The sequence below is a fragment of the Apium graveolens genome, chromosome 3 (genome assembly GCF_009905375.1).
Source record: "Apium graveolens cultivar Ventura chromosome 3, ASM990537v1, whole genome shotgun sequence".
NCBI classification, from domain to species: Eukaryota; Viridiplantae; Streptophyta; class Magnoliopsida; order Apiales; family Apiaceae; genus Apium; species Apium graveolens.
In genome coordinates, this window is record NC_133649.1 from 195,606,178 (window position 1) to 195,618,385 (window position 12,208).

Genomic DNA, 12,208 nt, shown 5'->3' on the forward strand with positions numbered 1-12,208 from the left:
CTCTTAGAAAGGGGTATCTGTTAGAGGATATATTCCCTAACACTCGTTTAATCATTTTGTTACAGAATCTTGTTTTCTGGATTTTATTTTTCTCCAGAAATATTAGCTTTGAAATCTTTCCAATTTTATTCATTTGATTTTGAATTCTTTGATATTTTTATTCTGACTGAGACGAACAACCCTAATTATAGGGGAAGCAAGGTATACCTGTCTGTGTGATAGGAGTTGGATGGGACGCCATCACTTGTGTGTGTTGTGAATACAAGAAGGTTAACAACCTTTAGTAGTGTCTTAATTTGGACACGCAATACCAAGTTCATTTGATCATATTGATCTCTCAGTTATTCTTTTATTTCAACAATACATTTTCTCAAATTCAGATTTTTCTGTTTTGTTATCAAATTCATTTCTTTTTAAAATTCCATAATTTTATTATCCCAAACATTCGAAGGTATGCCAAGCAAGTTAAGCTGAGTTATCCTGGTCAAGTCAAAGCAGGGTTATGTAACGAGATTACCAAGAGCAACAGTGGACTGCGATGCGGTTATAATATTAGTGGCATATACCGAAGTCAATCTATTTCTTTATTTCTCTCTTTATCTATCTTTATTTTCTTCTCTCTATCTTTCTTTCTATTCTTCTTTCTCGCGATCAGTAAAAAGTGATTCTATTGAAGAATTGGTCAAAGGGTGTGAATAGAACAGTGGTGCGGAGTGAAGCTCCCGTGATCATTATGTTATACAAGGACTCCCAGCTTTAATTGGAAATTTTAAGAAAAGTTACATATGTAAGATTGGGAAGTTGGCTAGAAGATCCCTAGTGCTCTCTTCTGCTGATTCCGAGGACGGAATCCTTATAAGGGGGGTAGATTGTAATATCCCATATTTTCAAATATTATTATTATAATTATCTAGAATTGTTTATGTGATTTTATGTGAATTTTGGTGAATTATCTGATAATTGGAATTGATGTTTGGGTGTTTATATGTGACATTATTTGAATATTTGAATTTTTATATGTTCAGAATAAAATATAGATAATTGTGATATTTTTTTGGTAATTTTTGGACTGTTAGATAATTTTATATTGATTTATGAATTATTAATTATTTTTTGAATAATTACCAAAATTATTTTATAAAGCCGGGAATCGTCCGACTTCAACCGTTTTTACGTTTTACAACCCGAAACTCTTCCGAAAACTCCTTCCTAACCTAATCTGGTAATTCCGGACATTTTCCGTGTTTTGACTTTTTCAATCCGGATTACGGTTTGACCCGTGTGCGGCCGACGCAAAATTTTCGATACGATAGTTATTTCGGTAATCAATAAAACCCGTATTCTCGAGAGACGGGATATTTTTACATTATTTTCGTATAAGGTATTTTATAAGAAGCCCAGTTTTGAGAATTATTCAAATCTGATATTAAATTGTATCGTATTAATAATTACTTAGTGGCTAAGTAACCTATTTTTGAATCCTATATGATCCAATAGGATACGTGTTACGTGTTTAAAATGTATTTATATGAATCGATCCGCAAATTATACGCGTGGTTACTTACGTTACTCGTTTTATGTGAGTCTGGTTGTATTTTATGGGTATTCGGGGTTTTCTGTTAATTTGGGAATCGTCTCTGTGTTTTAAAAATTAATGAACCAGGACCCCACCGGGACGTCAAACCCTACAAAATTTGTGTTTTTATTTTTATAAAATCAATCGTATTTCAAATACCCAGTATTTCTACAATTTTGAAATATTCGCAATTTTTGGGAAATTTTGATACGAATTTTACATCTTACTGTTTTTAAAATTATTCCCCGTAATTATAATTTTGGGACTTAATTATTTTAATTAGGGAATAAAAACACTCTAAATTGATTCTGGGGTATTTATTTTTCAGAAAATATAAATATCCCATTTATTCTTTTATTTCATTTTTATTTTTATTAAAAACAAAAATGAAGAACTTGTTCTTGGAGGTTTCAATCCATTCTTGATCTTAATCTTGCGATATCTGGAGATCCGTTGCTCCGTTTTTGACGATCTAGTAGTCGAATCGAAGCTCTCTTCGAGCCCGTTATTTTGATACCAGAATCATCAACTAAGGTTGATTACTTCTCAAACAACATAGTTCATCATTTTTGTACGAATTGGGTTCTTGATTTTCAGGAGTTTTTGGTTGTTTTTGATGTTAGGATTAGCTTTAACATGTTATTTAGAGTCGATCCATACCATTTTTGTGTTTGTTCTATTGCCGGAGGGCTATAGTCGAGTTTTTTGTTTTGTTAGTTTGTATTTTTCAATATTTTGGGTTATACGTTAATTGGTTGTTGATTGTGATGATATGATTAGATTGTACGTGTTTCTAGCATCGTTTTGATATATAGTACGTCGATTATGGTTGAGAAACGAAGTAAATCGATTTTTGGACGGAAAGTTTGTTGTTCTTGATGGTTTTGATCAATTTTTGTGTGGGTTTGATTGTTTGATGTTGTAGTTGCTTCCATTCAATTTATGGAATGATTTTGGTCGAGTTTGGTGTGAAAAATAGAAGTTTTCGTGATGTTTTGGTGGGATTCGGGGGTTCGTCGGAGGTGTTGAAGTTTGCCGGATTTTGGAAAATTCCGGCGAGTTCTTCAAGCTTCTCGGCTGTGTTCTTGTGCTTTGCTGATGTTTGATCCATCTAAGAAGATGACCCCTTTCCAAAACATGTTTCTGGGAATTATTTTCAGAAAATAATTCAAAATTCAATTGAAATTCCAAAAATTGTTTTTAAATTCAAAAATTAATTTAGTTAATTATTTTTAATAGTTAACTGAATTTTTTTAATTCCAAAAATCATTTTCTTTTATTATTTTCAAAAAAAAAATCAAATTTGATTTAATTATTTATAATTTATTTTAGTTAATTATTTATGGATTTGATTGATTGATTAATTTATTTATTCAATTAATTTTATTTATAAATGGTTAAATAAAATATAATTATTTATAATTAAGCCAAATAATTCCTAAAAATTATTTTGGGCTTTTAAAAATATCTATAGAGTATTAAATATTCAATTAATACTATTATTAATTGAATTATTCGTATTTTATTCGTAGAAAATCAACCGTTCGTCCGTTTAATACGAAACGAACGCGTATAGACTCAGAAAAATATTCAGCTTTCAATAAAAATACTTTCAAGACCCAAATCCTTTTGTTTCGAAAGGTCACTTGCTTTACGAATGATTCTGAGTCGTTAATTCATCGATAAATCATATTTTTGACCTGATTTCAGTTTTAAACGTACTGACTCGACCCTTCTCATGAACTGAGTCCTGTGTTATATGAATTATGTGATACATGAGTTATGTGCTTATGTGCTATGTGAATTATGTGTGTACGTGGGTCAAGAGTCTTGTGTTTGACTATCTTCTTTATGTGTGGGCTATCGTATGGGTAGACGATAGGCTTTTGACACGCAGTTCGTTGAGTGATTATCGTTTGGGCGATTAAAGTTCTATATTTTAATTATAGATGCGGATCTTTCGAGTTGATCAGGACAAGACATTGGATAAAGAATAAGATGGAATGGTATTGGATATCTGGCTTCTAGCAATCGCAGGATCAGCATATCGGTGAAGTGTTGAAAAGAAAGATGGTGATACTTTAAGACAGAATGTGAGAATAGATCGTGTTTGCGAGTGTGACTAACTGTTAAAAACCCAAAGGCAAGTACCCCTGACTTCACTTATCGTTCAAGTGACGTTTATTTCGAATCATATTATGCAAGTATCCCTATCATCACTTATTATTCAAGTGATATTTATTTAAAATCTTATCATGCAAGTATTGCTTTTCCTATTCTCAGTTCAAGATAGATAAATGTTTTATATATCGCTGAATTAAATAAATCTGTTTATGCAAGTACCCTCTGCTATTCTATGTTCAGAATAGATTTACAAATGTTTTGGGTTTTGAGAAAAATGATTTTATTGCAAGTATTCCTGCCCAAGTGAATGAGGGAATAAAATAATTTCGGGTGTCGAGTATTATGACCCCTTTTCAATAAAAGGTTTTGAGATTGAATGGTTACTGATTGCGTAAGAGGCCGAAGCACCGGTCCAGCGTGAGCTATTATACAGAAGTGTAATATGGAAGTGTAATATCTTACAAGGCTTGTTATGCCTTTTCTGGCGCCCTATAGGTACCGTATGTCTTCGGGATATGGGTAGTACCTATATTAATGGTATGGCTGCGGGATACCGGTGTTGTTTCATGACTGATCATCAGGAACAGCATAGTGCATAATTTGGTTCCAATCGATATTATTATATTGCTTTTGATAATCTTATAAGGAATGATTTATCAACTATTTCTATTTTGGAATAATGGTAAAGTGCGGTTTTGATTCAGATTTTGATTTATACTGATACTTACGTTGTTGTTAAATATCAAAGGTGGTATTAATATAGATGAATGATGTTGACTTCCATATGGAATGTTGTGAGCATCAAAGTTCGTATTGATATCTAATTTGATATGACAACAAAATAAATATTAATTTGAAGAGTTCAGTTTTGAATAAAGTTTATGATTCAATCCATAATCATTGTTTCATGTTATTGTGGTTTACGATATTTCCGTAAACACTGTTTTACGAGTTTTATTCTCGTCAAGATTCAAAGTATTGCTGAAGCATCTCGCTCAAAAATATCAAATTGGTTTTGAATACAATTAAGGAATTAAATCTAGGATTCCTCAACTAAAATTTTATGATTTAACAATTATGATTTTAAATGTTCTGCTCTAATGCAGATGTCGGTTTTATATCAAAAAGACCCTATATATGTCATAATGATCTTGCTGAGCATTTCTTTCGCTCATACTTGCCTGTTTTTAAATTTAACCTCCAGTGAGGATTAGCTTGCTGTTTGGCCGCGTAATTCGAGGAAGCAAGAGGAAGCTTTTCGAAGGTGGTTGGTCCAGGGTTTGCGGACTAGTGTAAGTTTTATTATGTAAAGTTGTTTATATTATATTATATTATAATTGTGTATTGTATTTGGGCCTAGTATACTTCTTTTCGAAGTTATACTAGCGGGTTAAGTTTTAAGGTTGAGAATTATTAAAAGAGTTTTAAAAGAAAGTGAAAAAAAAAATTATTTGTGGAATTTGGAATTCTTGTTTCTAAAACTGTAACCTTAAAAGATCTTAGAGTAGATAGGGGTCATTTATGATAAATATCTTCCGCTGGCATTTATTTATTGATTTAACAGGTTATTTTGGATTGAGGTTTCATCGTGACGACCAAATCCCTTGACCCCGGATTTGGGGGCGTTACACCCACCTTGCCTTTGTCCGCCTCAAAACCCTTGCTAGAGACCTTATGCCCAAGAATAATGCCTTCACGCACCATAAAATGACATTTTTCCCAATTGAGCACCAAATTAGTTTCCACGCACCTTTTGAGTACTACACGAAGATTATTTAAACATTCATCATACGAATGTCCAAAGACGGAGAAGTCGTCCATGAACACCTCGACATTATTTCCAATCATGTCAGAGAATATAGCCATCATACATCTCTGAAAAGTGGCCGGTGCGCCACATAATCCAAACGAAACTCTTCGAAAAGCAAATGTGCCAAATGGACAAGTGAAGGTAGTTTTTTCTTGATCCTCTGGTGCAATACAAATCTGATTATACCCTGAATAGCCATCCAGAAGACAATAATACTCATGACCGGCCAACCTGTCAAGCATCTGATCAATAAACGGAAGCGGGAAGTGATCCTTCCTTGTGGCCTTGTTCAACTTTCTATAATCCATGCATACTCTCCATCCTGTGACTGTTCGAGTGGGGATGAGCTCGTTCTTCTCATTTGCTACCACATTAATACCTCATTTCTTAGGTACACATTGCACGGGGCTCACCCAAGAACTGTCAGAAATAGGATAAATGATTCCTGCATCAAGCCACTTCAGAATTTCTTTCTTCACCACTTCTTTCATGATAGGATTAAGTCTGCGCTGTTGCTCAACAGTCGGCTTACTACCCTCCTCTAGCAGAATCTTATGCCTGTAATATGAAGGGTTGATCCCTTTGATGTCTGCTATAGTCCATCCGATAGCCGATTTGAATTCTCTTAAAATCCTTAAGAGCTTGTCCTCCTCACTACCTGAAAGATCAGATGCAATAATAACAGGTAAAGTAGATGCATCACCTAAAAAAGCATACCTCAAGTGTGTAGGCAATGGCTTAAGCTCCAAGGTAGGTGCTTCCTCAATAGATGGTTTGAGCTTTCCTTCAGTATTTTTTAGGTCAAAAGTACCAAGAGATTCAAACGGCATGTCTAGCTTTCGCCTCCAGGGAGAAGCATTAAGATATTGTAGTTGCTCATTGCCATCCTCATCATCACTGTCAAAATCCCCCACTAAGGCCTTCTCTAATGCATCAGACATTAGCATATGATCAAGTTCTGAAGTAACCGCAGAATCAATCAAATCCACTTTTAAGCACTCCCCGTCTTCTGTAGGGAATTATATTGCTTTGAACACATTGAATGTCACATCCTGATCCTGTACCCGCATTGTAAGTTCACCTTTCTGCACATCTATCAAGGTACGGCTAATAGCCAAGAAAGGTCTTCCCAAGATTATGGGAATCTTCTTATCTTCCTCGAAATCGAGAATAACAAAGTCTGCAAGAAAGAAGAGCTTATCCACCTTTACTAGCACATCCTCCACTATGCCTCTAGGGTAAGTAATAGAATGATCAGCCAATTGTAGAGACATGTACGTGGGCTTTGGATCAGGCAAGTTTAACTTTTTGAAGATCGACAACGACATCATATTGATGCTTGCTCCTAAATCACAAAGGCACTTGTCGAAAGACAACTTGACAATAGTGTAAGGAATGGTGAAGTTACCTGGATCTTTAAGCTTTGGAGGTAACTTTTGCTGCAGCACAGCACTGCATTCTTCCGTTAGAGCAACGGTCTCCAGGTCATCCAGTTTCACCTTCCTTGAAAGAATACTCTTCATGAATCTCGCATAACTAGGCATTTGCTCCAAAGCCTCAGCGAAAGGTATATTGATGTGAAGTTTCTTGAACACCTCCAGAAACTTACCGAACTGCTTATCCAGCTTTTGTTGTTGCAATCTCTTAGGGAAAGGTGGTGGAGGATAGAGCTGTTTCTCCCCTGTATTACCCTTAGGCAAAGTGTGTTCAACAGTAGTCTTCCTTGGTTCCACCACTTTCTCCTTTTGCTTAGCTTCTTCATTACCAACTTCAGCTTCTCATTCTTTTAAATTTTCCGCATCAGCGACTTTTCCAGACCTTAAGGTAATAGCCTTGACTTGCTCTTTAGCTTCCTTCCTGCCTGGCACTTCAGTGTCACTGGGAAGTGTGCCAGGTTGACGATTGAGCACTGCATTGGCTATTTGACCAATTTCATTTTCTAAGGTCTTGATAGAAACCGCCTAACTCTTGCACAACAGCTTAAGTTCCTCAAAATCAGCTCTAGTGGGTGCAGCTGCACCTCCTTGTTGAGGATATGATTGCCTTCGAGCATAATGCTGCGGTTGTTGGAATCTAGGTGGATTGAACTGTTTACTCACGCCTTGCTGATATAGTTGCTGAATAACATTTTGATTATTACTCCAACTGAAATTTGGATGATTTCTGTTGTTAGGATGATAATTAGCTGGCACAGGCTGCTGTTGTCGTGGATAATTGTTCACATACTGAACAGATTCGTTAACAAGAGAACACTGATCCGTAGCATCTGATTGACCCCATAGGTGGCTAGAGAATCGACCTTCATAGACAGCGCTTGGAGCTGTGCTGCAATAACTGTGGCTGCATCGACTTCCAGAATACCTGCTACCTTCCCAGGCATCATCCTTTGAGTTGAGTTTTGATGCTTATTTGCAGCCATAGTCTCAATAAGATTATAAGCCTTAGTATAGCTTTTGGCCCACAAGGCGCCTCCAGCTGCTGCATCGAGCATGGGCCGAGATTGGGCCCCCAAACCATTATAGAAACCAGTGATCACCATCCAATCAGGCATTCCATGATGTGGACACTTTCTCAACATCTCCTTGTAGCGCTCCCAAGCTTCGCACATAGATTCTGTAGGTTGCTGCGCAAACTGAGTAAGAGCACTCCTCATAGCCGCAGTCTTCGCCATTGGATAAAACTTCACAAGAAACTTTTGCGCAAGATCTTGCCAAGTAGTGATGGACCCCGCTGGTTCAGAATGTAACCAATCCTTAGCTTTATCCCTCAAAGAGAATGGGAAAAGCCTGAGCTTGATAGCCTCATCAGTCACACCATTGTATTTGAAAGTACTGCAGATCTCGAAAAAATTCCTTATGTGCATGTTGGGGTCTTCAGTCACAGCACCACCGAAAGAAACAGAATTCTGCACCATCTGAATAGTGCCCGGCTTGATTTCAAAGTTATTGGCCTCAATAGCCGGGTGCATGATGCTATACTAAATGTCATCAATTTTAGGCCGAGAAAAGTCCATAAGAGTTGGATCTGCAGGAACAATACGATCACCCATGATTAAAGGTTCTTTCTGCTCACTTCCTGAATCCGAATCTTCAAAATCTATCTTTTCCGGAATATCAAGAACTTCGTCTGTCTCCTCAGCTGTATCTAAAGTCCTCTTGCGAGTACGAGAACGAGTTTGCATAAACGCTCACTAAAGTACCTGAAACACAACCGGAAACAATAAGTACACACATTTTAATCACTGAGTCCTAATGACCAATGATGGTAAGTACATAAACTAAACAAATACGCCGAGTCCCCGTCAGCAGCGCCAAAAACTTGTTAGGGCGAAAACACGCGCTAAAATACACGCAAGTATACGCGTTCGTAAGTAATATAGAATACTTTCTAGTTCGTTCCCGCAGAGACTCAGACTAATTATGTTCAATTAAACTCACTCATCAATGTATGATTACTTCTCAATGTTAAGACAATAACACATAGAATTGATTAACTAATTATTAACTACAATTAACTACTATAATTAACCACTTAATTAACACTCGAATTAATAATATTAAAACACTCATGAGATCACAACTTCATTACTACTTCCTTCAATAGGTATTGTTATTACCCTTAACATGCAACAGTGATGATATTAACCGAATAACACAGAACTGATAAAAGCCAACTTTCATTGTACTAATACCATTCTACCAAACATCCACAATTAAGATAGAAGTTGAATAGGCATCAATTATGTTGAGTCCATATATGTCTACAGAAATTGATAACATAACGATTTAAGCACAAGTTATTCCTTTTGATTACACAGGGCGAATAAAATGGTTAGAGTTACCCACTAATCATGCATATTCATACATGAACTAATGCTAGCATGGCAAGTTCTAAATCTCAAGATCCACCGTCGCTTCACAAGAGATTAACACCCTATCTTATATGTTCGCGACGCACATAAGACGAATATGCACAACCAATACTAGATATCATACAATCATCACATACTAAGGTATTAAACAACTAACTAAAAAATTCCATAGTAAATCCGTTACGACCCCATGATCACGATTAGCCCATGTTAGTACTCATCGTCATCATGGGTTCATATGAAAACATGATAAATAAAAACAAGAGAATAATAACTAAAACTACTTATATTAAACCAGAGTACGTCACAAGAGTAAATAGGTTCAAAGTAAGAAAACTAGCATCCAACGTTACAACGAAATAAAGAATCACAAGAAAATATGCTTCCTCTTCGTTGCGGTGTGCTAAAATGGTCTTCTTCCTTATCTCCTTCGCTCCTCGATTAATACAACGATCCAACCTTTATGAAACGTCTCTGAAATCTACTTATATATGAGTCCCATAAAACCCAGATAACTCAGAAGTTGGAAGCCAAACAGAAATAGAAGTCTAAAATAATAATTATGAAATTACGACCCTGCGCGGCCGCTCAGCTTTCCTGAGCGGGCGCTCAAACCCCTTCTGGAAAATTGATCTGTTTTGCTCCGTTTCTTCGCTGTAATCTGCTCCTATCTTCCCACTTGCAATGCTGAACACATGCCAATGCTTATTATAGATGAATTCTCTCCCGAAATGCAACTAATACCCTGAAATGCACAAACACTAGAAAAATGCATCAAATACACACAATACTTGATTTCAAGACACCAATTTAAGCTATTATAAGACGTTCTAAGTGGTATAAAATGCCACTTATCAGCTATCGTCTATTCACTACCCATACACCAATAGAATCTTCTTTGGACGATCTACAATTCTGTGCAATCAATTTCAGGTAATAACCCTTAATAAAGAAACTCCTATTTTCAATTAAGAACATTCATATCAAGAACCCTAATTTTATTTTTGAGAATCAAACACCCTTTTCTATATGTTATTGAACTCTATTTTTGACATATAATATACCAAACTGAGCAGAAAAATATTATCTACATGATGGAATCATCAAATCATATCAACAATATCAAGAACAAAAATTCATATTTTAATCATCAAATAATTTGAATTAAAATAAATAAATAACAAAATCACCTTAATTTATGCACTAAAATGTTTGATTGATTCAGAAAGTACTTTTCGAGAGCTTCGTTTTGATATATCGCACGCTTGAATAGTAGTTCGGTAACGCCTTCTTTCGTACGTTTGATTATGAAGAACACGATGTGAATTTGATATTTTCTCTGTATTTTACTGGGTTTTACTGACTGATTGTGATTATTCGGATAAAATGAAATGATAAAAGGGCTATATATATATTTTGGAATATTGGTTTGTGTTGGATCGTTAAATTAGTTTCTTGGCCAGTAAGTAACTGCAAAAACGAGTATTGGATCGATAAATTAGTTACTTAGCCGCTAAGTAACTGCATAAACGATCCAATTTAGTACCCGTACTGGATAATTATCCAAACCGGGCTTCATATAAAACACTTTATACAAAAATATTGTAATAATATCCCGTCTTTCGAGAATGCGGGTTTTGATGATTCACCGAGATGGTTATCGTATCGAAAATCTGGCATCGGGCCGCGCACGGGTCAAAGCGTAATCCGGATTGAAAAAGTCAAAACACGAAAAATGTCCGGAATTACCAGATTAGGTTAGGAATGAGTTTTCGGAAGAGTTTCGGGTTGTAAAAACGTAAAAACAGTTGAAGTCGGACGATTCCCAGCTTTATAAAATAATTTTGTAATTATTCAGAAAATAATTAATAAATTCATAAATCAATATAAAATCATTTAACAGCCCAAAAATTACCAGAAAAATACCGTAATTATCAATATTTTATTCTGGTCATAATAAAATTAACAAACTTATACAGTATCACATATAAGCATTCACATATTCATACCAATCATCAGATAATTCACCAAAAAATCACATAATAATCATATAAAAATTACTTATTAATAAAAATAATTTCACGCGATATCCCGGATGTTACAAATATGATTAGTAAGATATGATATCATTAAAAGAAGTATAAGGTGAATATATTAATGGTAGAGATATTAAGTTCCCAAATCCTATATTTGTGAAGAGTCGACAGCTCGACGGAGATTAGATAAATTACCCTGCTTTCATATGGTTTTAAAGGAAAATGTGATTGATTTACGTGGGAATTTTGTATAAGGAAAGATAGAAAAGTTTTAGTATGAGCCAACTTAGAATTGTGTAGTAAAACAAGCTTCAGACTGGAGGTAACGAGTTGATTGAAGCTGACGAAGAGCCAACGTCGCGAGTTTAAAGGCACCACTGTGGCGAAAAGCTTCTTATCATTTTCCAGGCGCCACGCAAGGAATGATATCTACCTTATTAGAGATACGGAAGATTCACAAGAAGATACGCTTTTACATATGGATAGAATGTTGAATCACGTTAACTGGTTGTAAATATGACATCAAGAACGACGATGAAAATATCAAAGATAGTACTAGATGCCAGCCCTGGAGTTAGAATTACGAATAAAATGGTATGTAAAGATGAATGAAATTTTTGTCGACTAATGAAGGTGAAATGAACCCAATAAGGGGTAGAAGATAATGAAGGGGATGGACCCTTAGGTGGTTGTTTCTTCAATTAGATACCTTGTTGTGGTTGAGGAGAACATCAACCAACTCATATAGTAAGGACGACCAGATGTTCGATTTTCAAAATTCTAAAACAAGT

At 35.4% G+C, this 12,208-nt stretch overlaps 1 non-coding gene across 1 annotated transcript; it reads left to right on the top strand.

Moving 5' to 3' along the window:
• Nucleotides 1–8,059: 8,059 nt before the first annotated feature.
• Nucleotides 8,060–8,166, top strand: LOC141715509 (small nucleolar RNA R71). Its single transcript, XR_012572269.1, has one exon. It is a non-coding gene; the product is annotated as a small nucleolar RNA R71 (small nucleolar RNA).
• Nucleotides 8,167–12,208: the final 4,042 nt, after the last annotated feature.